Source organism: Sapajus apella, unplaced genomic scaffold (genome assembly GCF_009761245.1).
Source record: "Sapajus apella isolate SASKATOON/1434 unplaced genomic scaffold, GSC_monkey_1.0 scaffold37, whole genome shotgun sequence".
Taxonomy (NCBI): domain Eukaryota; kingdom Metazoa; phylum Chordata; class Mammalia; order Primates; family Cebidae; genus Sapajus; species Sapajus apella.
Genome location: NW_022436977.1, coordinates 5,702,249 through 5,707,943, shown reverse-complemented (window position 1 = coordinate 5,707,943; position 5,695 = coordinate 5,702,249).

Below are 5,695 nucleotides of genomic sequence, written 5' to 3'. Positions count from 1 at the left end.
CTTAGGCTAACTGGCTCCAAGGTACATTCTCTTACATGCTATGAGTACTGCTATACAAAAACACAGCACCTTCACATTTTATGTGAACTTGAATATGGTAATTTGAAATCACATAATAAAAATGTGTAAATTGAATCACTTTTTTTTTTTTTTGAAAAGAAGTCTAGCTCTGTCTCCCAGGCTGGTGTGCAGTGGCACAATCTCGGCTCACTGCAACATCCCCCTCCTAGGTTCATGCGATTCTCCTGTTTCAGCCTCCTGAGTAGCTGGGATTACAGGCATGCACCACCATGCCCAGTTAAATATTGTATTTTAAGTAGAGATGGGGTTTCATGTTGGCCAGGCTGGTCTCAAACTCCTGACCTCAGGTGATCCACCCGCTTCGGCCTCCCAAAGTGCTGGGATTACAGGTGTGAGCCACCACGCCCGGCCTTGGTTCACTCTTTATGCACAAAATTTGAAATAATACAAATGTTTCCAAATGAAAAAAAGTCAAAAATGTAATTTTGAAACCACCTGGTTGAGTGAACTATAAACTGTGTCACGCTATTGCCACATGGTGGCGCCACTTCAACTAGGAAACGAATAGCAACTACCCTTTATCAGCAACATGGGAAAACCACAGTCTTTAATTGTGTTTGAGCATAACCTTTAAATACAACGTAAGCCCTAAGCAGTTGACTTCTTACCTACTGCAGCCTCCATCAGACTGTCTGAGTTCACTTCAGATGATAAATTTTAGCTTCTTATGTTATTTTTATGGTGACTTTGAGTGACATATTAATTTCAAAGTTTACCTTTCAAAAAGGCAAGGAATTTGGGAAAAAAGGTCTAGGACATCTGGTAAATGAGCGGTAACCGAATACTTTTGCTTCTACCAACACATCTCAACCAGACCTTGCCTGTGAAATACACAGATGAAAACCAGGGCACACCTGGCGCCCCCTTTTTGGGGAATGTTGCAAATTGTTTCAAATTAGACAGTGGACTGTCCAGCTACTTTCCATTGACATAAGACCCACATTGCTTATTTTATTAATATCTTATCTCACTCTAAATCTACTATATACATTTTATTACAAATTAAAGAGGATTCCAATTAATTTTGCTGGGATGTATATGTGCATACATATATTTAACACATCCTTCAAAATATTAGAAATATAGTGGGATGTTGTTAAACCAGGGTTGGATATTACTAAAAAAGAAAACCAGCAGACCCTTAATGAATGTTTTTCCACCTGGAAAGTTTATGGTTATAAAGCTAAGTGTCCTACTTGCTAGAGCATGAGATTAACTAAAAAAAAAAAAAAAAAAAAAAAAAAAAAAAAAAAAATTAAAACATTAATTAAACAAAAAAAGAAAACCGGACTTTCTATTGCAAAAGGGATAAAAAAACATTGAAGTCATAATTTACTGAACTAATAATCATTTAACTATCAGTTCAAGGCAAAAGTGAATTCCTCGTAAGAAAACAAGCTTATCTCATATCATTTAAGAACTGTCAGTTTATTCACAGTCCAGTATTAATATACATGTCAATATACTAGAAATATACACCTAATAAAACTGGAGGTTATAGTGAGTCATTAATTAACACTGGTGGCTTTGGCGAACTGTCTGAATTAATTTTACAGACTCATGTCAAAAGTGTTCTATAATAGCATGAAGGGTTTCTTTTAAAGGGTGGCTCACAGAATAAAATAACATTCACCAACCAAAAACGATATATAAATATCAAAGCATGTATATTTAAATGTCTTCCCTAAAGCCCTAGGCTCTGTCCTGTTGGCACCATTTTGCACAATGTAAATGGAAGGAGAATAAAGGAAAAGTGAGTGCTCCTTGTCCTCTTCTTTGACCTCCAGCAGGTCAAGCAAGACAGATGATGGCATGGTGCTGAAAAGACACCTCCATTACTGAGAGATGACAGAGCAGGGGGAAGTTAGGCCAGCACCAGCATTTACTGAGGAGTTACCATGAATTCATATGGGGCCCGGGGCCCAGTGCCCAGGAGAGGAAACTTAGCAAGATGATTTTGAGCACAAACACTGAGGCCAAACTGCTGGGGATTTTATCCTGCTCCCACTGCTGTATGACCTCAGAGAAGTTCCTTAACCTCTCTGTGTCTCAGTTCCCTTGCCTGTAAAACGGGAGAACCAACTTCAGAGGGCTGTTGTGAGGATCCATGCATCGATGTGTGGAAAGCACTGAGAACAGTATTTGGCACAATTTACTTATTGAAAAAAAAATAAGTTTGCCACAGCCTTCTCCAATTCCCTTAATGACAGCAGTGACGTCTACCTCCTGACTCTACATGTGTGAAGTTATCTTTTACAACTCTAAGTGAGCTCTTGTCAACTTCACTGCATGCACGATCATGTTCAAACTCTTTGGCCAACTACAGAGACCTTTTACAATGTCTTCCTTCTGTCTTTCCAGTTCTTGAACCCTAACTCCACAGCCCCCACATTCCAGACACACAAAACGATTTGCTCTTCCCCAAATCTGGCAGGTTCCACACCTCCAAACTTCTCTTACACCTGTCCTTCTTCCTGACACATCCCTTCCTCCTTGACTAGCTGGTGAACCCCATCTAGACCTAGTTCAAATGCTGCATCCTCTAAAAGACCTCCTGAACGACTCTTCTGCCTGTCTGCCTGTCCTGCCTCCCCCAGCAGAACCCCATAATGATGAATAAATCATCATCATGTCCGTCCTCTCACAGAAACATGTCATTACACTACAAGTAGTTCTAGATGACAAATGTCTAGAGGTCATCTATTTCCCCTAACATCTGGGAAGTAACTATTTGTGGAATGTAATTTGTTTATCATGTTTTAGTATACAGAATCATCTTTGAATGCAGCCTCACCTTCTATCTTTAACTATTCTCACCCCAGGTTTTGATCTCCTGAGGAGACCTAGGTTTTCCAAGTAAGTCTTTATCTGGAATCACTTCCATTTGTTCAGACACCATGGCCGGAGCAGCCCAGGCCACTCCTTCCTGACAATTAGGAGCAGGTGGAAGCAGACAATGAGGAAGTGGTAAGTAGAGATGGCAGGGCAGCTTTCACGTTCTGTATTTAAATATATTTCTTAAATATAATATTCAAATCCAAAATTCAGTGATTTGTACTTATTCCTTTTTGTTTCCAGGGAAATAAAGGCTGTAATAGGCAGATAGCCCTCTTCAAATAAAAAAAAAGTACAGGAGGGGTCCAGAAGGGATAAAGCTGGAATCCAGCCTCAGCTGGACATAACAAATGATTATGTGCACTGTTTTGTGCGATGGACTTTCTCACACAAGTCTTCAAGGTGGGAGGTGTTCTTCCCATCGTACACACAGGGAAACCATGTCTCCTGGTCGTTATGCAGCAACATACTGTGGAGCGAGGATTAAGACCCTCGTCTCTCTATTGCTAAAGCCCAGGCTCCTTCTACTATCCTGGGGACTGGAAAACTATGATTCGTGGACTGCCTCCTGTTTTTGCAAAGTTTTACCAGGACACAGTCATGCACATTCATTTACCTATTGTCTATGGCTGGCTTTACGCTATCATGGCAAAGTTGAACGGCTAGCCTATTTTCACACTGCTATAAAGAACTACCTGAGACAGGGTAATTTATAAAGAAAAGAGGTCTAATTGACTCACAGTTATGCCTGGCTGCGGAGGCCTCAGGAAACTTACAAATTATGGTGTAACACGAAGGGGAAGCAAGGCGCCTTCCTCATAAGGCGGCTGGAGGAAGAATGAATGCAGGAGGAACTACCAAACACTTAGAAAACCATCGGATCTCATGAAAACTCACTCACTATCATGACCAGATTGGGGGAATCTGCCCATGATTCAATTACCTCCACCTGGTCTCTCCTGTCACATGTGGAGATGATGGGGATTACAACGCAAGATGAGACTTGGACGGGGACATAAAGCCTAACCATATCATTTGCAAAAAGATGCAAAGCCCAGAAGTCTAAAGTGTTTACCATCTAGCCCTTTACAGAGAAAGCTGGCTGATTCTTGATAGAACACTATTTTCAAGAAGCCGTCATTTGTGTATTTTAAAAACAATATATGAGATCAAGAAAGGAGTGAGATTTTCTCTTTCCAAAACTGACCTTCCCTTCCCAATTTCAACAAACTCTTGCTAAAAAATTCAGAACACGGCCGGGCGCGGTGGCTCAAGCCTGTAATCCCAGCACTTTGGGAGGCTGAGGCGGGTGGATCACGAGGGTCAAGAGATCGAGACCATCCTGGTCAACATGGTGAAACCCCGTCTCTACAAAAATACAAAAAATAAGCTGGGCATGGTGGTGTGTGCCTGTAATCCCAGCTACTCAGGAGGCTGAGGCAGGAGAATTGCCTGAACCCAGGAGGCGGAGGTTGCGGTGAGCCGAGATCGCGCCATTGCACTCCAGCCTGGGTAACAAGAGCGAAACTCCAGTCTCAAAAAAAAAAAAAAAAAAATTCAGAACACTAGAAGGTAACAAAGGAAATTATAACCACTGAGTATCCTGCTATCCAGAGATAGCTATGGCTCTCTTTCACATTTTTTTCTTTATTCTTTTTCTTTTCAGATGGGGTCTTGCTCTGTCGCCCAGGCTGGAATACAGTGGCATAATCATGGCTCACTGCAGCCTCAACATTTTGGGCTCAGAAGATCCTCCCACCTTGGCCTCTCACGTAGCTAGGACTGTAGGCCTGTACCACCACGCCCACAGTTTTTTATCGTTTTAGTTTTTGTAGAGATGGGGTTTTGCTATGTTGCCGAGGCTGGTTTCAAACTCCTGGCCTCAAGTGATCTTCCTACCTCAGCCTCTTCCAAGTGCTGGGGTTATAACTGTGACCCACCCTGTCTGGCCCAATACTTTTTTCTTTGTGCTTATATGTACTTATGATTTTTTCCCCCAAATCAAATAATATTGCATATGTTGCTTTGTTATTTGATTTTTCACTTAATATATTTTGGACATTTTCCCATGCTAACAACTATGTATTTAGATCATTTTAATGACTGTTTATTTGATTTTTAAATTTTCCCATAATTTATTTAGCTGGTGAGTTTTTATTTATTTCCAGAATGGAGAAACTCAACGAATTGCTTACTGCTGGAATAAATTATAACTAGAACACTATCTGAAATTATTCTGAAATGTTTCTTAATTATGGTAAAATTATAGGTTTATTTGTAACTTAATATAGTGTTGGGCTAATCTGAACGCAGATGTGTCTCGAGAAATGTATTTCACCCTGTACCCTAGAAACTATGAGGACTATTTGAATATTTTCCAGTGATCCATGCTAAAGCGAGCATTTTATAACTGAAGCCAGTGCCATTGATATATTGCTGGTTCCATGCCTGGATATTTTACTTCTTTTGTTACATTACAAGGGAGGCAGGCATGCTGTTTGATAACATGGCATAATTAGATTGTCATGCCAAATAATAGCCATGTCTACACTAGCATTTGGCCTGGAATAAAGCAGTATGAATTGTGGAATAGGTGAATGCTAGAGACTGTCAGATGCAAACTCTTTATTTTATAAATGTGTAAATGGGTCTCATAGGGCTGAGTTCTAGAATAGTTCTCTTTTCACCATTAAGTGTTTTTGCAAAGTTTTAAAATTAGCCGTTTCTCCTTTTTAAATTCGTTTTTTTTTTTCTTCTTTTTAAAGACGGGGTTTCACCA